Source organism: Caretta caretta, chromosome 2, assembly GCF_965140235.1.
Source record: "Caretta caretta isolate rCarCar2 chromosome 2, rCarCar1.hap1, whole genome shotgun sequence".
In the NCBI taxonomy this organism is placed as follows: Eukaryota; Metazoa; Chordata; order Testudines; family Cheloniidae; genus Caretta; species Caretta caretta.
Genome location: NC_134207.1, coordinates 194,775,031 through 194,801,349, shown reverse-complemented (window position 1 = coordinate 194,801,349; position 26,319 = coordinate 194,775,031). Strand labels below are relative to the sequence as shown.

General features: G+C 43.1%; 1 long non-coding RNA gene across 1 annotated transcript in view; it reads left to right on the top strand.

Annotated features, from left to right (window-relative positions):
• LOC125631656 (uncharacterized) overlaps positions 1–26,319 on the top strand; it is a 47,547-nt gene that overhangs the window by 16,917 nt on the left and 4,311 nt on the right. The gene's annotated exons all lie outside the window — the stretch shown is intronic.

Genomic DNA, 26,319 nt, shown 5'->3' with positions numbered 1-26,319 from the left:
CTGAAGGATTTGCATGTTTATTTTAGATTGATTTTTAAGGGTTAGTCCTGGAATGAAAAAATATAAAGATCAGGTTGTGCATAGGTGGGGGTAGGGGCATAAGGAGCCTAGCTCCTCCTTGTAGAAAGGCCAGGCATAATTATAGTCCCTGCATGCAGGGGAACCTAAGGGGGTTGCTCTCTTCTAGTGCTTTGGGAGGCACAAGCTAAGGAAGTGGGGGTGGGAAGAAGATGGGCCCAAGTCCCTGCCCCCTCTTTGTACTGTGCAGCAAAGCTCCTAGCTAGTCACTAAGAAAGAGAGAAGCATGCTGAACCACCTGAAGGGATGGTGCAGCGTAAGCACTCTCACTGCACAGTGGGGAGCTCCAGGAGGAAATGTGCCTCTTGAGGGACAGTCTCCTCAAAGCTCGCTCTCTCTGGGGAGGTGTGGCACACAATGACCCAGTTAAACCCTAACTGTATAAAAATGGCAGATAATAAATATGATGAATATTGCTTATTGCTATGCTCTGTTAAGAGAGTGATCGTCCTCATCTCCCCTTGAGCCATCCTCTTGCTATCCATGGTGCTCATTTCCAGTATTGCCATCCTCAAGCGCTTGAAAATCAGGAGTCAAGCCCCCATGAGATTGTTTTAAAAGTCATGAAACTTTTAACAAGTAATAAATGTGATGTCCCTTTTGTTTGTCCTTCTGGTTTCCGCACAGGTGCACTCAGTCAACGTTTTCAAAGTTTCCTCTGCAACCATGAGGCCTAGAAACTTACGTTTTCTTTTAAAAGTTATGTCACAATCAACTGAGTCCAAGAGCTCGGGCTTTAAGAAAAACTCCAAATGCCCCATGATTCTCAATAAAATTGTGACTGTTGGTTACATCACATTTTCCCTGGAGCACCTGTGGAGGGAATTCTGAGACATGGGGAGACAAGTACAAATCAGGAGGAACCCCACTGAGGCCAGTGAAGTTACACGAGTGTAAAACTAGCATGAGAGGACATTCAGCCCAGGGATCTGTCTATATAGCTGTTACCTGTCTATAAACTCTTTCATTTCTGGATGCCTATTCATTTCTTTATAAATATCAGGAGAACAAAGGCCAAGAACAGTTCTGGTCTGAATGCTATCCTGAGCTCAGGAACTGCTCAGAGGGGCTAAGGAGGGAATGAGGTGGGAACATGGCCCTGCTCCTGCCAGCAGAGCTCTGCTTGGGGGAGCAGAGGTCTGTGTCACTCCAGTGTGGGTCTCTGCCTTAATGGCCATTCCTCCCCTACCTCATAGTACATCACCTCCTACAGTGGATCATTTATCCACCCAGTGAGTCTTTCTGGGGGAAAGGATGTCCCGATGTTGCCCTTGGGCAGTACCTCTCAACCTAGGGCTGTTCCTATTTCCAGGGGGTTGGGAGTCCTGCTCCTTCCCCAAGACTTTCTTTAAAAGTTTAAATATTATTTGTGCTGCTGTCCCCTTCAAGGTTACAAACTGTCCCCTCTTCCCTTTTTTTTAGGACAGGTTCCACTGATCAATCAGTTACTCTTGTGCCCATTCCTGGACCCAACCTCCCCAACTCAATATGAGTTAGGATTATAAGAATGTCTACATATGAAGTTAACTGGGGATAGTTAATCAGGAATAACTCCATGTGTAGACAAGCCATTTCTAACCAAAGCCAATGTGAAAGTGAACTGTCGGCTCAGTTAAGTCAGTGGCAGGCAGCCTGAGGCCTTGTTCTCTGATGCTGTGCAGCATTATGTAGTAGCATGGCTGACAAGAGCAAGTCTGCTGCTTGCAACAGAGCCTTTGCAGCCAGGAAGAAGGGAGGGAGTGCATGGCCAGCTAATCAATGTGGACTAGATGGTGGGGTGAGTAGAACATGGGAGTACTAGAGAAAGGACACAAAAAAGCAGAGCCACTTGTGAGCACTACATCTTCCGCTCCTACTGCTCTGCCTACATTTCTCTCCTTCTCTGGCAGCTCTTAGAAACTTGAAGATGAGTACACTTATGTACCTCCATATGTTCCACTAATACGTTAGTGACCTGTTTTTACCAAAATGGTCAGCAGTGATATAAATATCACAAAATTGTCATCACTAGGTTTCCGAGTTTCTACCCCATTGAGATGATTGGGTGCGCTTCACCCATCTCAGGGAGCTGTTTCAGGCTCTGTGAAGACCTGTGCATTTAGCATAGCATTGATTTACATTCAGTTTACATTTGTGAGGTTATTATTGCAACCATAAGAGTTGGACATTTTTCTAAATGGAAGTTTCAAACCTGCTGCACAGTTCTGCTCAAGTGGTGGATTTGGTGACAAATTCAACTGCCCAAGTATCCAAGAATAGCAGAGCTCTGATTATAAGCATTTGGGACAGCAACATTGACTTCTGTTATCACTGTAATATTTTTCATTCTTGGTTCTATATAAATAATAGTGATAGAGCTAGGTAGCTGCTGAGCAAATTTACCTGTACAAATCTGCCAGTGAATATCGTTCATTACAGCAGCACCCCAGTCATTTTAGTCCTAAACCTCTCTTACCTTGGGAAGCTCTTTATGAAGGAGAGAATACAAGCAGATCTCAGCAATTAAAACTAGTCTGATCCTTTCTTTTTCCACAATCAAAAAGCAGTTTTTGTCAGTACAGGTCCATTATATGTTGCATTAGTGGGTGTGTTTGCTTGTTAATATGGCTTTCTCCTGTTTTCTCTGGGTGCAGTTCTGCTACTCAGAGGATATATCAGGCAACACTTGGAACAGGAGAGAAGACACAGAAATACACTGGTTTGATCATTAATTTAACAGACTCTGTTGATAATTTTGTATAATTATCATTTGAATTTCATATGAATACAAGACTCTCTGGCACATGCCACTGATTGAGACTGATTGCCAGAAGCTATTAAAAAGATTTATAATCAAATTATTTTTGTTGTTTGTTGTTGTTGGGGTTTTTTTGTTTTTGTTTTTGCATACTGGTGCACAAAAGTGGGAGGGAGGGGTTGTTGGTTTTTTTGGATGACTACAATCTTCTATTGGTTTAACTCCACTATCCTTATTTATTAAGCTATGAATACCTGCAAATCCTTTAAAAGATTAACTGTATCAACCTGCTAAGCTTTCAAAGTAGTTAAAAATAACTACAAGCTGATTCTAATGACACACTGAAAACTGTACCTACTCTACATTTTACAATCTGTTTGCTGCTGTTTTGACTGGTGAGAAGTTACTACCCATATCTACTTAAACCTTCATGAAGATTTAGCAGAAGCGAGTGCTATAGAAAGCAGTTCTTACAGCTACAAGCCATTTTCACTTCTCAGCCCACTGAGAAGCAGAGGGGCACAGCTTTTGTTTTACTTTACAAGAAATGCCAGGGAAGATGATGTAAGATGTATGTAAGATGAAAACAGAAATCCAGCTATTTGCCAGTGCGTTAATGAAAGTGCTGTTTTTCACAGAAGTGCCAGGCTTGCACAAAATGGTCTCACTGGTTCCTGCAATGAATCCGTGCATGCGGAATTTTTCTGTGCTATGCTCTGGCTAGCTGCTTTCATTGAATTACACCAAGGAAAATTTGGGCCATTATGTTTAGGAATGTTGATGTATTCTGATGAAATATGAATAGAGAGGGCTGGATTATGCCTAAAAGGCATTGGGATGGGGGTGACGCACAGGAGCTTCACTGCAATGGGAGCCTCAGAATCTTTAATATTAATATTCTAGAATTCCTCCTGAAGCTCCTGAGGAGTGTATGCAATGGTAGCTCTGCCAACCCTTCAGAGGTGCAGTGGGTGCTCCCTTTCCCTCCAAGCCTAACCAGTTCTGCTAGCCAGTGGGGAGGAAACGCTGGCTATGATCCCGCCCTTACCCTTCCCTGCCAGCTTTGGGAAAGCTAGAACATGTACTAGTACAGGGATCAGCAACCTTTGGCACACGGCCCGTCAGGGAAATCCGCTGGCAGGCCAGGACGGTTTGTTTACCTGCAGAGTCCGCAGGTTTGTCTGATCTCAGCTTCCACAGGCCGCGATTCGCTATTCCAGGCCAATAGGGGCTGCGGGAAGCGGCATGGGCCAAGGGATGTGTGGGCCGCCGCTGCTTCCCACAGCCCCCATTGGCCTGGAATGGCAAACTGCAGCCAGTGGGAGCTGTGATCAGCTGAACCTGTGGACGCTGCAGGTAAACAAACCGTTCCGGCCCACCAGTGGATTTCCCTGATGGGCTGTGTGCCAAAGGTTGCCGACCCCTGCACTAGTATGAAGCGGTGGCTCTGCTCCAAGAGTCACTGTGGCAGGTCCTTGCACAAAAGTGTTTGAACAGTGCGGAAAGAGGCTTCTTGTGCCTCTCCTGGCTCCCTGGGCCCCTATACAGTGCTCTTAATTTTTAATCTTGTGGCTCTTATGTTTCATCTTCTGGCTCCAGGAACCTCAGTTAATGCTTTCATATGACAGAGGTGGATTGGAGAATTTGCAGTTTTCTGTCTCTAACACTGTAACAATTTTGCAACCTCTCTGAATCAAAATATAGGGCTCCACAGAGGTGCAGAGGTCCACTCATAAAAATCAGTTTATAGGATCAGAACCCTTAGGCTAGATTATCAGGTCTTTCTAGTTCACTTAGTAACATTCACTTGCAAACGGAACAGATTTCAACTACAACCAGCCAATGGAGAATCCCCTTTGGGCAGGGGAACTCTCCACTGGTGTATGTTGGGTGCAGGAGGCAGGACCAGCTTCTGCACCAGCTTTCCTTCACCCATAGCGAGGAAGTGTGCTGGCAAAGTGGGGGCATGCTGGAGCAGAACTCTGCTATGTTTCTCCACGGGCATTAATGGGGTAAGTTAGAGGAGCTTCTCAACTGCTTCTAATACCAAGGTTGGGCAGTGCAGGATCAGGGAACTGCTTGCAGCACCCTGTCAGCCTCATCTCTCTCCTGTGTTGAACAGAGCTCTGGCATGAGGAGAACTGAACCATTAGACTGTAAATTCCTTAGGGACAGAGATTCCATTCTTGTTCAGACTTCTTCCACCTATGCACACTTATGGTGCTGTGTAATTAACCTGACTTTGTTTTTGGTGATTTAGGTTGCATCTTACATTGTAAGTATATTATCAGTTTTCTGTGTAGAAATTTTCTTTTTATTTGTATTCACTTTTGGATTGAATAAAAGGCATTGAGAGGGGATTAAAAGGTTGTGGAACATATATATATCAAGTAGCCTCCATGAGTATGTGGGTTTTATGCCAGCAGCAGGAAGAGTACATATTAATGTACCATTCTTTAAATCATGCAGAGAAAATGAATTCAGTGCACCCTTGAGCAAAAGGTTAGAGACCTCAGCTAGGAGTTCAGAAGTGTGATTATTAAATAAAATCACAATGACAGCATTCAAGGACAGTGTAGTGTAGTTTACTGATCCCAGGTAGCTTTGGAGATGCATGTTTACTATGTCTTTGGGTAGTCATTTATGACAGTTGCTATATTCTGCAGTGAATATATGTGCTTTAATAAAACTACTGTGATTTATAAAAGCAAAATGGAATGTCCTGTTATGACTTCAATACATAAGGCAATTCTGGAACCTGTATTCATAATGACAGGTTTCAGAGGAACAGCCGTGTTAGTCTGTATTCGCAAAAAGAAAAGGAGTACTTGTGGCACCTTAGAGACTAACCAATTTATTTGAGCATGAGCTTTCGTGAGCTACAGCTCACTTCATCAGATGTTTACCGTGGAAACTGCAGCAGACTTTATATACACACAGAGAATATGAAACAATACCTCCTCCCACCCCACTGTCCTGCTGGTAATAGCTTATCTAAAATGATCAACAGGTGGGCCATTTCCAGCACAAATCCAGGTTTTCTCACCCTCCACCCCCCCACACAAATTCACTCTCCTGCTGGTGCTAGCCCATCCAAAGTGACAACTCTTTACATAATCAAGTCGGGCTATTTCCTGCATAGATCCAGGTTTTCTCACATCCCCCCCACCCCCATACACACACAAACTCACTCTCCTGCTGGTAATAGCTCATCTAAACTGACCACTCTCCAAGTTTAAATCCAAGTTAAACCAGAACATCTGGGGGGGGGGTAGGAAAAAACAAGAGGAAACAGGCTACCTTGCATAATGACTTAGCCACTCCCAGTCTCTATTTAAGCCTAAATTAATAGTATCCAATTTGCAAATGAATTCCAATTCAGCAGTTTCTCGCTGGAGTCTGGATTTGAAGTTTTTTTGTTTTAAGATAGCGACCTTCATGTCTGTGATTGCGTGACCAGAGAGATTGAAGTGTTCTCCGACTGGTTTATGAATGTTATAATTCTTGACATCTGATTTGTGTCCATTTATTCTTTTACGTAGAGACTGTCCAGTTTGACCAATATACATGGCAGAGGGGCATTGCTGGCACATGATGGCATATATCACATTGGTGGATGTGCAGGTGAACGAGCCTCTGATAGTGTGGCTGATGTTATTAGGCCCTGTGATGGTGTCCCCTGAATAGATATGTGGGCACAATTGGCAACGGGCTTTGTTGTAAGGATAAGTTCCTGGGTTAGTGGTTCTGTTGTGTGGTATGTGGTTGTTGGTGAGTATTTGCTTCAGGTTGCGGGGCTGTCTGTAGGCAAGGACTGGCCTGTCTCCCAAGACTTGTGAGAGTGTTGGGTCATCCTTTAGGATAGGTTGTAGATCCTTAATAATGCGTTGGAGGGGTTTTAGTTGGGGGCTGAAGGTGACCGCTAGTGGTGTTCTGTTATTTTCTTTGTTAGGCCTGTCCTGTAGTAGGTAACTTCTGGGAACTCTTCTGGCTCTATCAATCTGTTTCTTTACTTCTGCAGGTGGGTATTGTAGTTGTAAGAAAGCTTGACAGAGATCTTGTAGGTGTTTGTCTCTGTCTGAGGGGTTGGAGCAAATGCGGTTGTATCGCAGAGCTTGGCTGTAGACGATGGATCGTGTGGTGTGGTCAGGGTGAAAGCTGGAGGCATGCAGGTAGGAATAGCGGTCAGTAGGTTTCCGGTATAGGGTGGTGTTTATGTGGCCATTGTTTATTAGCACTGTAGTGTCCAGGAAGTGGATCTCTTGTGTGGACTGGACCAGGCTGAGGTTGGTGGTGGGATGGAAATTGTTGAAATCATGGTGGAATTCCTCAAGGGCTTCTTTTCCATGGGTCCAGATGATGAAGATGTCATCAATATAGCGCAAGTAGAGTAGGGGCTTTAGGGGACGAGAGCTGAGGAAGCGTTGTTCTAAATCAGCCATAAAAATGTTGGCATACTGTGGGGCCATGCGGGTACCCATAGCAGTGCCGCTGATCTGAAGGTATACATTGTCCCCAAATGTGAAATAGTTATGGGTAAGGACAAAGTCACAAAGTTCAGCCACCAGGTTAGCCGTGACATTATCGGGGATAGTGTTCTTGACGGCTTGTAGTCCATCTTTGTGTGGAATGTTGGTGTAGAGGGCTTCTACATCCATAGTGGCCAGGATGGTGTTATCAGGAAGATCACCGATGGATTGAAGTTTCCTCAGGAAGTCAGTGGTGTCTCGAAGGTAGCTGGGAGTGCTGGTAGCGTAGGACCTGAGGAGGGAGTCTACATAGCCAGACAATGCCTGAGATGATGGGGCGCCCAGGATTTCCAGGTTTATGGATCTTGGGTAGTAGATAGAATATCCCAGGTCGGGGTTCCAGGGGTGTGTCTGTGCGGATTTGATCTTGTGCTTTTTCAGGAAGTTTCTTGAGCAAATGCTGTAGTTGCTTTTGGTAACTCTCAGTGGGATCATAGGGTAATGGCTTGTAGAAACTCGTGTTGGAGAGCTGCCGAGCAGCCTCTTGTTCATATTCCGACCTATTCATGATGACAACAGCACCTCCTTTGTCAGCCTTTTTGATTATGATGTCAGAGTTGTTTCTGAGGCTGTGGATGGCATTGCGTTCCGCATAGCTGAGGTTATGGGGCAAGTGATGCTGCTTTTCCACAATTTCAGCCCGTGCACGTCGGCGGAAGCACTCTATGTAGAAGTCCAGTCTGCTGTTTCGACCTTCAGGAGGAGTCCATCTAGAATCCCTCTTTCTGTAGTGTTGGTTCCCTCACCCCACCTAGCAATATTGTTAACCTATCCAACTATACTCTCAGCCCAGCAGAAGCAGCTGTTCTATCTCGGGGCCTCTCCTTCTGCCCCTCCACCCCCACGAACATGATACAGTTCTGTGGTGACCTAGAATCCTATTTTCGACGTCTCTGTCTCAAGGAATATTTCCAAAATACCTCTGAACAACATACTAATCCACAGAGGTCTCCCTGCCAACACTACAGGCTTAAATAGAGACTGGGAGTGGCTAAGTCATTATGCAAGGTAGCCTGTTTCCTCTTGTTTTTTCCTACCCCCCCCCCCAGATGTTCTGGTTTAACTTGGATTTAAACTTGGAGAGTGGTCAGTTTAGATGAGCTATTACCAGCAGGAGAGTGAGTTTGTGTGTGTATGGGGGTGGGGGGGATGTGAGAAAACCTGGATCTATGCAGGAAATAGCCCGACTTGATTATGTAAAGAGTTGTCACTTTGGATGGGCTAGCACCAGCAGGAGAGTGAATTTGTGTGGGGGGCTGGAGGGTGAGAAAACCTGGATTTGTGCTGGAAATGGCCCACCTGTTGATCATTTTAGATAAGCTATTACCAGCAGGACAGTGGGGTGGGAGGAGGTATTGTTTCATATTCTCTGTGCAGTTTCCACGGTAAACATCTGATGAAGTGAGCTGTAGCTCACGAAAGCTCATGCTCAAATAAATTGGTTAGTCTCTAAGGTGCCACAAGTACTCCTTTTCTTTTTGTATTCATAATGTATTTTCATGGGAGAGTTAACGCAGTCTGATATAGTGAAACTCCTTTCATATCATGTGTGTCCTCACACAATAAATGCAACCTCTTTATTTTGATATTACAGAAAGAAACATATTTTAAAAATGGACTACTAAAATCTGAGCTTTTTCAGGTGCACAGTACACACCAGCACATAATGTTAGGTTGATTAACTCCTGATCTTCTGAGGTGCCAATTGCTCTCTGAGAGTATAAAATTTTTATTAAAGCTAATGTGAAAATATATATATAATACATAGGTTGGGAAAAGAGTGTCTGTACGTCTGGGTATAGTGCTTGGATTATCCACAAATACAAAGTTAGTTTTTTAAAAGTCATATGATACACAGAGTACATAATCAGCAATAACCCAAATTTAGGTGAATAGATTTAACAATGCAGTTTAGATATCAGAATCCAAATACTCGGGTACATCACTCATGAAAAGTTGTACAGAGATTTGGTTGTGGAAAGCAAAATATATCAATGAGTGAAGATCATCCCTCAGTCACTGAGAATTAGGTAGGTTGTCCCTTTAGAAAATACAATCCATGAGGAAAGTATTTCAGTTACTTTCCTGACTGCGCTTCTCATCGGCACTCCAGCTCATCCCTCCTGGTATTGCCGATGTCCGGTGAGGTGTTCTATGTAGATGTCCCTCTGCCACCTGATGGCGTCCGACACCATGAGTTGCCGCATCAGTCAAGCGTAATGTTGACCGATTCTGCATTCTCTCAGCACTTGCTTGTTACTGGGGTCCCATGCGCCTAAGGCTCTGATGATCAGTGTGTGTGTAACCCTTAGCTGGTACCCTTAGCTCTCAAGGTTTTGGCCAGAGGGGCATATTTCTCTACCTTTCGAGCTCGGGCATTGTGGAAGGTCAGGGTTCTGTTCTCGAACGGCACTGTGACATCCGCCGTGATGATCTTCTTCCAGTCCTTGTTAGTGATGACGATGTCTGGTTGCAATTGGCTGTCAGTTCCGGGGATGGCGGAGTTTACGGCAACCTTCCCCACAGGTGGTGGGATGGCTCTGGCCTGGCGATCTTGAATGGTGTTGTGTCACAGCTGCCAGGCTCTCGAATGGGGCTTGCAGCTACACAGGACGTGGGGTAGCATCTCATTGGCACAGCCGCACTTCCTGCATCTCTTGTCCTGATTCCCATGAGGAACGGCTCTGTTCAGTGGGATGCAGTTGAGCTGGACCCTATGGATGAACCTCCAGTTGGCAAATCAGGTGAAGCTGCCCCCCAGGGAGGAAGTGATTGCTGGTGTCCCACTTGCATGTCACCTCGAATGCCTTGCGCTGGTCGGGCTTCCGTTTCAGGTTTTCCACGTATTGGCAGTGGATGGCATCCTTCAGGGTCCTCTCCAGCAAGGTTCTAGCTCTCAGAGTGATGACAGTGTGAATCTCCACTGCAGCTAGACTCGAGCTCATGGCACTTGGCTGTGGGACCGTTTAACTGCTGTGTAGACTTCCGGGCTTGGGCTGGAGCCTGGGCTCAGGACCCTGAGAGATGGGAGGGTCCAAGAGCTTGGGCTCCAGCTGGAGCCTAGAAGCCTACACAGCAATGAAACAGCCCGGCAGCCGGAGCCCCATGAGACAAGTATATGGGAGCAGGAATGGATTCTGCTACTAGGAGAGGAGACAATGTTGTATACAGCAAATAGAGCAGAGGAAGAAAGTCAAGAGATCTGGGGTAAAATCCTGGTCCTACTGAAGTTAAGACCAAAGCTCCTATTGATTTCAGTGCAGCCAGGATTTCACCCTTGATTCTGTGAATAACTTTGCCATGGACGCCCTGTGTCTTCCTGGGCAAACCATGCACTGTAACTTCTCGGTGCCACAGTTTCTCCATTTGTAAAATGGGGATAATAATACTTTCCAACTTAGTAAGGTGCTTTGACATCTAAGGCTTGATTTTTTTCACTTCTGGCACCTTCCACAGTCATTTGCACCTGTGCAAAGTTAATGCGAAGTGGATGTAAAATACTACCATTCTGATGTGGTAGCAGTTTATAACCACTTTCCACAGGTGTAAATGAATGTGCAAGCTGAAAGACAATGGAGAAGGAAACCCCCAGGCCAAGAACAGCTGAACATTATGAATCCATTATGAAAGGCCTGATTATCAACCTTGAAGTCTTTGTACCATTCCATACCAATGTATCTTAGAATTATTATAAAGGTCCAAATTCCCAGGTGTACTAGAGCTCCACTCAGCATACCTGAGGAAAGAGAGGCAAAGTTGTTCTGAAGACACCTTTGTGCTGTCCTGATCCCTGGCACAAGTTAAAGCAGTCTCAGGGATGATCTATCTTGTCCTGGCTTGTGGTGGGCTCCTTAGGAGATATTACAGGTAGAGGTCATACTCTGGTCACGCCACCTACCACCAGCAGCGCACACAAGGTGGCATAGTGAGGGAATCATCAGCTGCCAGTTTAGGGCAATTTTATGGCCATTTTGCACCACTCCAGTAGCACCAACTGGCTGTAGCACAGACCAGAATCTGGCCCAATAATATTTACTTTCCAAAAATGTTGTTGTATGTCTTAATTACTTAATGTTTGTAAAAGAACTTTGAGATCCTTGAATGAAGAGCTCTATATAAATGCAACGTAGCATCAGACCTCATCACAATATACAACATTTAAGTTTACCATTTTCACCCTTCATGGCATGTTACTCATTGAAACTAAAGACATTCACAAGCTGTCTGCCTGGCTGCAGCATACCACCCATTCTGTGACATGCCCCAGTGGCCAAGAGTGTGGCATGCCTTTCTTTTTGAGAGGCTTGTCAATTGTCACAAGATGCCAGTCTCTTCTCACACTTTTACATGTAATTTCCATTCAGTTATATCCTCTCCTATGTGGTAATCAAAAGGGTTTTTTTAAATGTTTCTCATGTATATAAGCAACTTGCACTGAATCATAGTTAAATAAAAGACACTGAATGATTAATAGCATCAATATTACATCTGCCACAGAGTGACAGAAATGGACGTGTGTAATTGAGTCACTGTTCTATGGACATACTATTGTAACCCCATTTTAGCCAGAGCAGTTAGCCAATATCTGGGGTCTTGCCAGTTGTTTCAATGTTAGGAGGATAAATTGATGATAGTTATTTCTTTGATGCAATCCTGTTTATTTACAAAGAACTGTTTCTCTAAATACAATAGGAATCAAATATCAGGATAATTCTTTACATACACTTCTAAGCCTCTTTCCAGCCAGCATTCTGCATCAAAAGCTCTTTCTCTCAGGTCCAGGTTACCAGTTTTCCTCTTGCTGACTCCTTGGCTTTGCTGCCTTCTCTGGCTGCTTTTCACTCACAGACACACACAGCACCACCAAACAATATCCAGCCCCACTCTTTGCATTCAGGCCCCAGGGAAAACCTCTCAGTCTACATGGCTCAATTCTTACTCCAGCCTTGCTATGCTGCTCTGTGATTTTGGTGGATAGCTTCTATTGTTTCAGCTATCACTAAACAAAGAGGTATGTAACTGCTCCCTCATTTAGCCTCAATGGAAGGCGGCTGTCAGGCCTGCTAGCTTCAAGAGGTTTGTGACTGGCCATATATCAAAGACACACTCCTTGGGAGTGTTGTTTAGATGTCTGAATTAGCTGAAAAATGTGTACAGTCAAAAACAGAGCTCCTTATTGACTATATATCAGGGGCTCTATATAATTAGGTGCTGAGCTCTTCCTGCGGGGAGCAGAGCAACCTTAACTCCCACTAAACTCACTGGAAATTGAGGACACATAGCACCTTACAGGATCAGGCTCCTAAGGGGGAATGTGTGTTTGGTTTATTCCAGGAAGTAACTGAAATAACTTGTAGCTGTGCCATATTTCACAAGCACATGGTTCAGATAAGACTACATACATAACAGATAGAGCTGAAACCACCCACTTTTGGGAAGTTTATAACTGTCCTCATTCACCTTTTAAAGAATACATTTCTGGCTGCAGCTCCCTCTTTTAGCAGAAATTGTGGCTAGCTCCTCAAATGCATCAGTTGTTCTATCTTTTGAGGCTATGCACATCTCTTAGTTTAGATTTAATTTTTCAGATACCCAATCAATTTCTTCCTGTGCTTATGTTTGAGGCTTTTAGTTATGCATTCTTCTTTAGACCATAAGGGCCATATCCTCAGCTGGTGTAAATTAGCATAGCTGATTTACCCCAGCTGAGGAACTGGTTAATTCTGATACTTTTCATTAACTTTCACATGTTCTCAGTTTGATACTCAGAGACATCGATCTAGCTTTTGCCCAATCTAGCTTTTGGGTGCTATCAGTTTCATGAAAATTCCCATCCACCAAACTGAGGTTAATTTATAGTAGATCACTCTGCTCTACTGTTCTCATCTTTTTTTCACATTGTCTCAATCTCCTAAAGTAGCTGGCAGAAGATGGCAGTGCCATGCCTGGAGGAAGACAACAAGATGCATTAGGGTCTCGGCCGTGATGAAATTTAGGCTTGAAAAATATCCAGGATTTCAGCTTTATTTTTCACCCTTTGACGTTTCAATTCCATATTGTTTGATGACCAAAGGAAAACCAAAAGTACTCCAAAATTGTTGATGTTTAGAGATCTTTTGTTTGCTTGGGTTAATTTGAAAGTTTAAGTAAAAAAACAAAAAATAAAAATCCCACATCCTACTGCTAATGGGACTAAATTCCTTTTTTGAAAAGTTTTCATCTCTCAGAACATTTGGGACAATTATCTTGGATGGATATGGATATTATAAGCCTGAACCTATCTCACCAGTTTTACATCAGTGTAATTCAACTGACTTCTGGGGACTCACTCCTGATTTTTAATGGCTTGAAGGCTTCTTTTAAGATATACTTTTGGATTTCTTTGAAGAGAACTACTTTTAACGTATGTCTCCTTGTGTAAACTATTACACAGTCTTAACTCCAATATAATGAAGAGTCTGGTGGCACCTTAAAGACTAACAGATTTAGTCGGGCATAAGCTTTCATGGGTAAAAACCCACTTCAGATGCATGGAGTGAAAATTACAGATACAGGCATAAATATATATTGGCATACACCATACCACAGAAACACTAACCAATCCCTGTAACAAACCCCATTGCCTTCTCTGTCCCCATATCTACTCTTGCGACACCATCATAAGACCTAGCCACACCATCAGGGGCTCATTCACCTGCACATCTACTAATGTGATATATGCCATCATGTGCCAGCAATGCCCTCTGCCATGTACATTGGCCAAACTGGACAGTCTCTCCGTAAAAGGATAAATGGACACAAATCATACATGAGGAATGGTAACATACAAAAGCCAGTAGGAGAACACTTCAATCTCCCTGGACATTCAATTTTAAAAGTAGCCATTCTTCAACAAAAAAAACTTCAAAAACAGACTTCAAAGAGAAACTGTGGCGCTACAATTCATTTGCAAACTTAACACCATCAATTTGGGCTTGAATAGAGACTGGGAGTGGCTGGCTCACTACAAAAGCAGTTTTCCCTCTCTTGGTATTGACACCTGCTCATCAATTATTGGGAGTGGACTACATTCACCCTAACTGAATTGGCCTTCAACATTGGTTCTCCACTTGTAAGGTAACTTCCTTCTCTTCATGTGCCAATATATATTTATGCCTATATCTGTAATTTTCACTCCACGTATTTGAAGAAGTGAGGTTTTTACCCACGAAAGCTTATGCCTGAATAAATCTGTTAGTCTTTAAGGTGCCACCGGACTTCTCGTTGTTTGTGGATACAGACTAACACGGCTACCCCCGGATACTTAACTCCAATATATATACAAAAAGGAGGTGTATTACAAGTTGCCTTTTTCCCTAAGAAATCCAAAAGGAAAATTGTAAGTTAAAAGAAAGATATGTGCTGTTAACATATATGTCCTTCTTGTATGTTTGTCAGTGTTAAGGCTGCATGGTAGTTTAAGAAGCTTTGGGTATTAACAATGTGCTGTGGAAGGAGTAGTAGTAAGGGGAGGCTTGGTAAGTTTTATATTGGGGTAGTTAGAGAAACAAAGATCTGGCTGTTGACTTCAACTCTTTATTTCCTAGCTTTTAGGCACTGAGGACAATGTGGTTTTGTAACAGGGTTCACATATTGGCCACTAGCGTGCCTCCGCCTGTCTTGATCTGGGAAAGTAGCTCTTGTGGCACTGGGTGCCCCCTTCTGTTCTGTGCTTGCTCTGCAATAGTCTCTCCTCTGGTAACTTGGCTCTGTGGCCAGGTCCCCATTTAGTTCACCCCTTCTGGATTTACAAAGTCCAGCAGGACCGCTGTCCAAATGCCTTCTCCAGATGGTGTTCAGCCCCAGCTCAGGATTCCCCTTACCAATGGCTGGCAGAGGAACCCGGGTCTGCCCACTACACTGGGTTCCAACTCAGGGACACTATAACCAACAATCTAAGTCTACTCAGTCCCCATCCCTGTTGCTGTTTTCCTAGGATCCTTTCTACACAGCCTCTTTCTCTTCCCTTGTCTGCTTCTTGGTTTTGCATAGAAACCTACTCAACCGCCCATGGCTACTTTACCCCCTCTAGCCTCTTTACTAGACTCCTTACTCCAGGACAGGATCTCAGGGGTTACTCTTCCCCTGGACTTCCTCATTCTCACTAATGGCCTCCCTCATCCCAGGGAATGACTGCAGCCTTCTTCTCCTTTTTCTTTTGTTTTATGGTGATGCAGTCTCACTTGCTGAGTCTATGACTGCCAAACACTGGACAACATAGATTAATTCTTGAATTAAAATCTTTCACTTTTCCCAGTACTCTTAAAGAAATGCAATATTGCTTTTTTATAGGATTCCATTTTTTTGATGCTCTTCTTAGGGGTTGCAGTGAACTTTTTGATACTTTAAGGACTCTATATTTTTCATTTAAATACCCTTTTTTGATGGTACTCTCTTTGCACTCCCACAGGAGATCAGCTGTTTCCTGGATCTTGCCTCCCCCACGTAATCCATCTTTATGTTTGTATATTAGAAACAAATTACTTTTTAAGGAACAATGGCCAGTTAATATTTTAAATAAAGCCACTTCACTGTTTGTCTCATGGCCTTGAATTACATCAGCATTTTCAACTTGGGCAGAATCTTTTCCCTTTTATTTCTTTTGCCCATATTTCCTGCCATTCTTCTCTTCACTCATTTTTAATTGGATTTTTAAACTCCACTTTACTTAAAGGGATCTCTAAATCAACTTGCTTATGGTTTGACAGCATTTTTTTTGCCACTTGCCAGCTCATTGCCCACAACCCCTCCATGTGCTGGGATCCATGCTATTACTATGATTACATCCAAATACATCAGTTCTGTTGTTAGCAGCAATATTTCACGAGGTATATCATTTCTGCTGCCTGAAATGTCATTTCTGATTGCTAGTAGTCCTGATAAGGAATCAGACAGAATGACTATGGTGGCTGGGTGCACATCTATGACCTAATTTAATCCGGTATTATCCCTGCCTGTTCAGCCATCAAAATGGCTACAAAATTTAATAGCCTTACAGTTTTTTTGAGTCCGAGCGAAGGAATGCAGAATGCTGTTTCCACTCTTTCTGTTCTTACATCTTTGGAGCTGTTAGTATACATTGGGCAATAGCATCCCTACTTATCACAAACATATTGCACATTTAACACTCCTGTTCCTCTTTTAATTTCATCATACAATTCCATATTTACCTCAGGAGACATAATTTTCCACTTTTAATGCATTTTCCCAAAGCTATAGATTTTCACCTCTTTTAGGTCTTTCTTTTCTCTAAGATCCTTTGTCCACACTTTAACCCTACTTACATGAGGCATTTTGAGTTTTCGTCCTCCATGTTGGTGACATAATTCCCAGCATTCATCATATATTAGCTTAGCGTTTTTATCCATTCTTTCCAGTGACTTAAGCCCAAAAGATTAAGTCTAAAAGCTTCATTTTTAAAGTAACAGGCATTTCATCCATAGCTATCTGCAGTTCACACAGTGGCATTGTGATGAAGGCACCACATGTAATTTGCAACACCTGAGCTTGAATTGAATCAAGCTTTCTCAAATTCATTTTCGACGCCAAACTGAAAGCCTGGCACCCATACTCATAACGAGTCTTATTCTGCGTAGCATTACCACTGGTTTTTTATCCATATTCGAGGCAGTTCCAGAAACACTTTTAAGCGAGTTGATTCTCCTTTACATTTATCTCTAATATTTTCAACATGAACCTTCCAAGAGGGCTTGCTACCAAATATCACACCTAAACACCTGGAGCTTTTAACTATATCTATTTGTTATCCATATAGATACAATTTATGATTTTTAAAACTTTCCTTTGTCTCATTCCCTTTGTATTGTCAAATGAGAATTTTAAAGCCCAAGATGACAGGTTTCAGAGTAGCAGCCATGTTAGTCTGTATTTGCAAAAAGAAAAGGAGTACTTGTGGCACCTTAGAGACTAACCAATTTATTTGCAAAAAGAAAAGGAGTACTTGTGGCACCTTAGAGACTAACCAATTTATTTGAGCATGAGCTTTCGTGAGCTACAGCTCACTTCATCGGATGCATACCGTGGAAACTGCAGCAGACTTTATATATACACAGAGAATATGAAACAATACCTCCTCCCACCCCACTGTCCTGCTGATAATAGCTTATCTAAAGTGATCATCAGGTGGGCCATTTCCAGCACAAATCCAGGTTTTCTCACCCTCCACCCCCCCACACAAATTCACTCTCCTGCTGGTGCTAGCCCATCCAAAGTGACAACTCTTTACATAATCAAGTCGGGCTATTTCCTGCACAAATCCAGGTTTTCTCACATCCCCCCCACCCCCATACACACACAAACTCACTCTCCTGCTGTTAATAGCTCATCTAAACTGACCACTCTCCAAGTTTAAATCCAAGTTAAACCAGAACATCTGGGGGGGGGGTTAGGAAAAAACAAGAGGAAACAGGCTACCTTGCATAATGACTTAGCCACTCCCAGTCTCTATTTAAGTCTAAATTAATAGTATCCAATTTGCAAATTAATTCCAATTCAGCAGTTTCTCGCTGGAGTCTGGATTTGAAGTTTTTTTGTTTTAAGATAGCGACCTTCATGTCTGTGATTGCGTGACCAGAGAGATTGAAGTGTTCTCCGACCGGTTTATGAATGTTATAATTCTTGACATCTGATTTGTGTCCATTTATTCTTTTACGTAGAGACTGTCCAGTTTGACCAATGTACATGGCAGAGGGGCATTGCTGGCACATGATGGCATATATCACATTGGTGGATGTGCAGGTGAACGAGCCTCTGATAGTGTGGCTGATGTTATTAGGCCCTGTGATGGTGTCCCCTGAATAGATATGTGGGCACAATTGGCAACGGGCTTTGTTGCAAGGATAAGTTCCTGGGTTAGTGGTTCTGTTGTGTGGTATGTGGTTGTTGGTGAGTATTTGCTTCAGGTTGCAGGCAAGGACTGGCCTGTCTCCCAAGACTTGTGAGAGTGTTGGGTCATCCTTTAGGATAGGTTGTAGATCCTTAATAATGCGTTGGAGGGGTTTTAGTTGGGGGCTGAAGGTGACCGCTAGTGGTGTTCTGTTATTTTCTTTGTTAGGCCTGTCCTGTAGTAGGTAACTTCTGGGAACTCTTCTGGCTCTATCAATCTGTTTCTTTACTTCTGCAGGTGGGTATTGTAGTTGTAAGAAAGCTTGACAGAGATCTTGTAGGTGTTTGTCTCTGTCTGAGGGGTTGGAGCAAATGCGGTTGTATCGCAGAGCTTGGCTGTAGACGATGGATCGTGTGGTGTGGTCAGGGTGAAAGCTGGAGGCATGCAGGTAGGAATAGCGGTCAGTAGGTTTCCGGTATAGGGTGGTGTTTATGTGGCCATTGTTTATTAGCACTGTAGTGTCCAGGAAGTGGATCTCTTGTGTGGACTGGACCAGGCTGAGGTTGGTGGTGGGATGGAAATTGTTGAAATCATGGTGGAATTCCTCAAGGGCTTCTTTTCCATGGGTCCAGATGATGAAGATGTCATCAATATAGCGCAAGTAGAGTAGGGGCTTTAGGGGACGAGAGCTGAGGAAGCGTTGTTCTAAATCAGCCATAAAAATGTTGGCATACTGTGGGGCCATGCGGGTACCCATAGCAGTGCCGCTGATCTGAAGGTATACATTGTCCCCAAATGTGAAATAGTTATGGGTAAGGACAAAGTCACAAAGTTCAGCCACCAGGTTAGCCGTGACATTATCGGGGATAGTGTTCTTGACGGCTTGTAGTCCATCTTTGTGTGGAATGTTGGTGTATTTGTGTGGGGGGGTGGAGGGTGAGAAAACCTGGATTTGTGCTGGAAATGGCCCACCTGATGATCACTTTAGATAAGCTATTACCAGCAGGACAGTGGGGTGGGTGGAGGTATTGTTTCATATTCTCTGTGTATATATAAAGTCTGCTGCAGTTTCCACGGTATGCATCCGATGAAGTGAGCTGTAGCTCACGAAAGCTCATGCTCAAATAAATTGGTTAATCTCTAAGGTGCCACAAGTACTCCTTTTCTTTTTGCGAATACAGACTAACACGGCTGTTACTCTGAAACCTGTCATTATGCAAGGCACTGCATTTAGCCGTATGGAGTGGAAATCTATCAACTGCATGAAAAAACTTGTACAGATACAGACAGACATCATCTTCCTTTCCAAATGCAAACAGATGGACATCGTACCAAAAGGACTGAAGGTAAAAAATCCATTACAATCTACATACCACACAGACTATGCTGACAGCTTGTGCCACACGCTCTCAAAGAAACTGCGGAATCACCTGATCAACATCCTCTACAGCAAACAGGGAAAGATTAAGAATGAGCTCTCAAAAATGGATACTCTCATAAAAAACCAACCTTCCACACAAACTTCCTCGTGGATGGATTTTACTAAAACTAGACAAGCCATTTACAACGCACACTTTGCTTCTCTACAAAAGAAAAAGGACACTAAACTTTCTAAACTACTACATGCTACAAGGGACCACAGCAGGATTTTTGCTTTTTATTTATAGCTTTGTGAAGTTCCCTCATACCAAAGTTTTCATTTAAAATAGTTTCCTCATCTTCCTGCCACCTTTTCAGTATCTCATAGTTTTCTTCAATTAATTTTCTTTTCCTGTCATGGATCTCTACACTCTGATTCTCATCCTTACTAATTCTGGAACACTTCTGCCAAAGTTTCCGCTTTTTTCCCATTGGAGCATCTTACTCCATGACCTTCCACAATGAGGCCTGGTACTATGTTGTTCTTACTTTGCACACCATTCATTTTCCTCTACATCTCTGCGTTACTGGTATCTTTATTAATTTTTCCACAGTATTTTCTCTAGCTTTCTGTTTTTGCCCTTTGTATAGTCTTTTTTGAAACTGCCTTACTTACTGTATCTAACGTCAAGTTGAGTTTTCATATCAACAATATTTTTTTTTAATTCCTGCCCATACGCTATGAGGCTGTGCACATTCCAGCTAGAAATTGTTACCACCATTCAATTTTAACCATCTGCACTTCCTTCACTTAGGAGGGCAGGTAATTGTTCTTCTGATAAGTTGCTAACATGTAAATACTTTTCAGCTGCTTTAACTATTATTCTTACTTTCTCTGTTTTCTTTCCTGAGATGTGCAATTTATTACTTCAGTCATAAACCCTATGAACCACCAGTTCCTGAACCAGTGAGAGGCAAAAAGGCATCCTTTAAAAGTGGAAGATAAATCCTAATGAGGAAAATAGGAAAGAGCATAAATTCTGGCAAATGAAGTCTAAAAATATAATTAGAAAGACCAAAAAAGAATTTGAAGAACAGCCAACCAAAGACTCCAAAAGTAATAGCAAAAAATTGTTTAAATACATCAGAAGCAGAAAGCCTGCTAAACAACTAGTGGGGCTACTGGACAATCAAGATGCTAAAGGAGCACTCAAAGACGATAAGGCCATTGTGGAGAAACTAAATGAATTCTTTGCATCGGTCTTCACTGTTGAGGATGTGAGGGAGATTCGCAAACCTGAGCCATTCTTTTTGGGTGACAGATCTGAGGAACTATCCCAAATTGAGGTGTCGTTAGAGGAGGTTTTGGAACAAATTCATAATTTAAACAGTAATAAGTCTCCAGGTCCTGATGGTATTCACTCAAGAGTTCTGAAGGAACTCAAACGTGAAATTTCAGGACTACTAACTGTCATCTGTAACCTATCATTTAAATCAGCTTCTGTACCAAATGACTAGAGGATAGCTAATGTGACTCCAACTTTTAAAAATGGCTCCAGAGGTGACCCTGGCAACTACAGGCCAGTAAGCCTCACTTCAGTACCAGGCAAATTGGTTGAAACTATCATAAAGAACAAAATTGTCAGACACATAGATGAACATCATTTGTTGGGAAATAGTTAACATGGTTTTTGTAAAGGGAAATCATGCCTCACCAATATACTAGAATTCTTTCAGGGGGTCAACAAGCATGCGGACAAAGGAGATCCAGTGGATATAGTATATTTAGATTTTCAGAAAGCCTTTGACAAGGTCCCTCACAAAAGGCTCTTAAGCAGTCATGGGATAAGAGGGAAGATTCTCTCATCGATTGGTAACTGGTTAAAAGATAGGAAACAAAGGGTAGGAATAAATGGTCAGTTTTCAGAATGGAGAGAGATAAATAGTGGTGTCCCCCAGGGATCTGTACAGGGCCCAGTCCTATTTAACATATTCATAAATAATCTGGAAAAAGGGGTAAACAGTGAGGTGGCAAAATTTGAAGATGATACAAAACTACTCAAGATAGTTAAGTCCCAGGCAGACTGCGAAGACCTACAAAAGGATCTCACAAAACTGGGTGACTGGACAACAAAATGGCAGATGAAATTTAATGTTGATTAATGCAAAGTAATGCACATTGGAAAACATAATCCTAACTATACATATACAATGATGGGGTCTAAATTAGCTGTTACCACTCAAGAGAGAGATCTTGAAGGAATTGGCAGCTGTGATTGCAGAGCCATTGGCCATTATCTTTGAAAACTCGTGGCGAACCGGGGAAGTCCCGGATGACTGGAAAAAGGCTAATGTAGTGCCAATCTTTAAAAAAGGGAAGAAGGAGGATGCTGGGAACTACAGGCCAGTCAGCCTCACTTCAGTCCCTGGAAAAATCATGGAGCAGGTCCTCAAAGAATCAATCCTGAAGCACTTGCATGAGAGGAAAGTGATCAGGAACAGCCAGCATGGATTCACCAAGGGAAGGTCATGCCTGACTAATCTAATCGCCTTTTATGATGAGATTACTGGTTCTGTGGATGAAGGGAAAGCAGTGGATGTATCGTTTCTTGACTTTAGCAAAGCTTTTGACACGGTCTCCCACAGTATTCTTGTCAGCAAGTTAAGGAAGTATGGGCTGGATGAATGCACTACAAGGTGGGTAGAAAGCTGGCTAGATTGTCGGGCTCAAAGGGTAGTGATCAATGGCTCCATATCTAGTTGGCAGCCGGTATCAAGTGGAGTACCCCAAGGGTCGGTCCTGGGGCCGGTTTTGTTCAATATCTTCATAAATGATCTGGAGGATGGTGTGGATTGCACTCTCAGCAAATTTGCGGATGATACTAAACTGGGAGGAGTGGTAGATACGCTGGAGGGGAGGGATAGGATACAGAAAGACCTAGACAAATTGGAGGATTGGGCCAAAAGAAATCTGATGAGGTTCAATAAGGATAAGTGCAGGGTCCTGCACTTAGGACGGAAGAACCCAATGCACAGCTACAGACTAGGGACCGAATGGCTAGGCAGCAGTTCTGCGGAAAAGGACCTAGGGGTGACAGTGGACGAGAAGCTGGACATGAGTCAGCAGTGTGCCCTTGTTGCCAAGAAGGCCAATGGCATTTTGGGATGTATAAGTAGGGGCATAGCGAACAGATCGAGGGACGTGATCGTTCCCCTCTATTCGACATTGGTGAGGCCTCATCTGGAGTACTGTGTCCAGTTTTGGGCCCCACACTTCAAGAAGGATGTGGATAAATTGGAGAGAGTCCAGCGAAGGGCAACAAAAATGATTAGGGGACTGGAACACATGACTTATGAGGAGAGGCTGAGGGAGCTGGGCTTGTTTAGCCTGCAGAAGAGAAGAATGAGGGGGGATTTGATAGCTGCTTTCAACTACCTGAAAGGGGGTTCCAAAGAGGATGGCTCTAGACTGTTCTCAATGGTAGCAGATGACAGAACGAGGAGTAATGGTCTCAAGTTGCAGTGGGGGAGGTTTAGATTGGATATTAGGAAAAACTTTTTCACTAAGAGGGTGGTGAAACACTGGAATGTGTTACCTAGGGAGGTGGTAGAATCTCCTTCCTTAGAGGTTTTTAAGGTCAGGCTTGACAAAGCCCTGGCTGGGATGATTTAACTGGGAATTGGTCCTGCTTTGAGCAGGGGGTTGGACTAGATGACCTTCTGGGGTCCCTTCCAACCCTGATATTCTATGATTCTATGATTCTATGATCTTGGAGTCATTGTGGATAGTTCTCTGAAATCATCCACTCAATGTGCAGCGGCAGTCCAAAAAGCAAACAGAATGTTGGGAATCATCAAGAAAGGGATAGATAATAAGACAGAAAATATCATATTGCCTCTGTATAAATCCATGGTACGCCCACACCTTGAATACTGCGTGCAGATGTGGTTGCCCCATCTCAAAAAAGATATACTGGAATTGGAAAAGGTTCTGAAAAGGGCAACAAAAATGATGAGGGGTATAGAACGGCTTCCATATGAGGAGAGATTAATAAGACTGGGACTTTTCAGCTTGGAAAAGAGGCGACTAAGGGGGGATATGATAGAGGTCTATAAAATCATGAGTTGTATCGAGAAAGTAAATAAGGAAGTGTTATTTACTCCTTCTCATGATACAAGAACAAGGGGCCACCAAATTAAATTAATAGGTAGCAGGTTTAAAACAAACACAAGAAAGTATTTTTTCACGCAATGCACTGTCAACCTCTGGAACTCCTTGCCGGAGGGTGTTGTGAAGGCCAATACTATAATGGGGCTCAAAAGGAAGCTAGCTAGATTCATGGAAGATAGGTCCATGGATCACTTGATGATAACCTGTCTGTTCATTCCCTTTGGGGCACCTGCCATTGGCCACTGTCAGAGGACAGGATACTGGGCTTGATGGACCTTTGGTCTGACCCAGTATGGCTTTTCTTATGTTCACTCCTTCTCTATCAACAGTATGTCATGTCTGTTATTCCCAGTATCACTCATAACATCTTTTCCATTATTTTGTTGCTTTGTTATATCTTTTTTGAGATGGGGCAACCACATCTGCACGCAGTATTCACGGTGTGGGCATACCATGGATTTATATAGAGGCAATATGATATTTTCTGTCTTATTATCTATCCCTTTCTTGATGATTCCTAACATTCTGTTTGCTTTTTGGACTGCCGCTGGACATTGAGTGGATGATTTCAGAGAACTATCCACAATGACTCCAAGATCTCTCTCTTGAGTGGTAACAGCTAATTTAGACCCCATCATTGTATATGTATAGTTAGGATTATGTTTTCCAATGTGCATTACTTTCCATTTCTCAACATTAAATTTCATCTACCATTTTGTTGCCCAGTCACCCAGTTTTGTGAGATCCTTTTGTAGCTCTTCACAGTCTGTCCTCCTACTTGCTGCTCCTTCTTCTGGATCAGGGAGATACACCCTTTTCTTTTTCCTAACCTGTAACCAGTCTTCCTCCCTGACATCCACCTCCAACCTTTTCTAAACTAGCTTCAGAATCATTAATTACATCTTCCATCTCTTTGTCCTCCCTCCTAGTCCTGTGGATCAGCAGCCTCCTTCAGCCTGTATCTCCCCAACTTCTCAGACATTCTGCCCTCCCTCACTCCAACTGGTTCTCCAGTCAAGTCCCTCACCCAACCACAGCCCCCAGCTGATAGCCCTCCAGCCCCTTCTTCTTTTTCTTCTTGGGTTTTATGATGCAGCAGACTCACTTCCTGAGTCTATAAAGGCCATTCACTGAATCTCATAGATAGGTTATAACAAAGTCTGTCACCTTTCCCAGTATTCTTAAAGAATTATAGAATAGCTTTTTAATTGGGCCCCTTGTTTTTTCCTTGTATTCTGGCTAGGTTTTTCAAAGATAATATTGTTACTTTAAGGCTTCTGAGTTTTCATCTAAAATATCTCCATTTACCTGTACATCTTTACAGTTCCATCAGAGATGATGTATTTTTTTTGGGGACCTTATGTTTTGCATAGTCTATCCTTTATGTTTGTTTATTAGAAACATATTACCATGACCTGTTAAAATTCTGAACACAGCCACTTTGCTCTTCCTCTCAGGGTCTTGGGTTATCTCAACATTTTCAACTATTGGGGATATTTCATGGAATTTTCCCCCTTCGTTTCATGTGCCCAGTCTTGCCTTTCCTTCCTTAGCTCCTTTTTGATTAAGGGGATCTCTAGGTCAACTTGTTCATGCTTAATAACATTTTTTGCGTGTTTATCTGCCAATGCTGGTCTCCCACGTTCCTGGGATGCTGCAAACAACCTTTGACTCATGGCTGCTTTGACACTGCAGGCCATGGGATCATGTCACCTAATACTGGCCTCCATCTTGGACTACTAGTATTTTTCCACTAATAGGGGGTGGGGATCAAACTGGGAAACAAAGGATTCCCGCCCTATGTAAATCCTATTTAAGGCAGGGAAATGAGTTAATCAGGGTGCATTCTTCACTGAATCCCTGCCCAGGATGACTGCTGGAAACATCTAAGAAACAAAGACAAAAGGGGGAGAGAAGAGCTGAGCCCAGACTGGAAAAGGTGTCTGGCCTGTGAAAGAATATTTAGAGTGAAAAATTACGACTTGTAACCAGTTTCTTTTGTGTCTTAAGCTTACATTACAGGTTTTTGTTTTATTTGCTGGGTAATCTGCTTTGATCTGTTTGCTATCCCTTATAATCACTTAAAATCAACCTTTTGCAGTTAACTCGTTTTTGTTTAGGGCTTGGCTACACTTGTGAGTTACAGCGCAATAAAGGAGCCCAGACGCACTAGCTCACTACCCGTCCACACTGGCAAGGCACATAGAGTAATCTGACTCTGCGGCTACAGCACTGCTGGTACTCCGCCTCAGCAAGTGGAGTAACGTTTGCTGCACCCTCGCTGGAGCGCCGCAGCGCCATTGTGAATGAGGTGTTGCTTTAGTGCACTCTGATCAGCCTCCGGAAACGTCCCATAATCCCCTTAAGTCAAGTGGCCACTCTGGTCATTGTTTGGAATCGGCTGTAGGAATGTGGATATGGCCTTTGAAAGCTCAGTTTCTGACAGCTGGCTGCTTATCTGCTCCAGGACAAAGCAACCATTAGTGTGGAATGCTGTGTGTGTGAGAGAGAGAGAGGTGGGGGGGGAGGAGGAGGTCTGCTGCAGTCTGAACTTACAAGA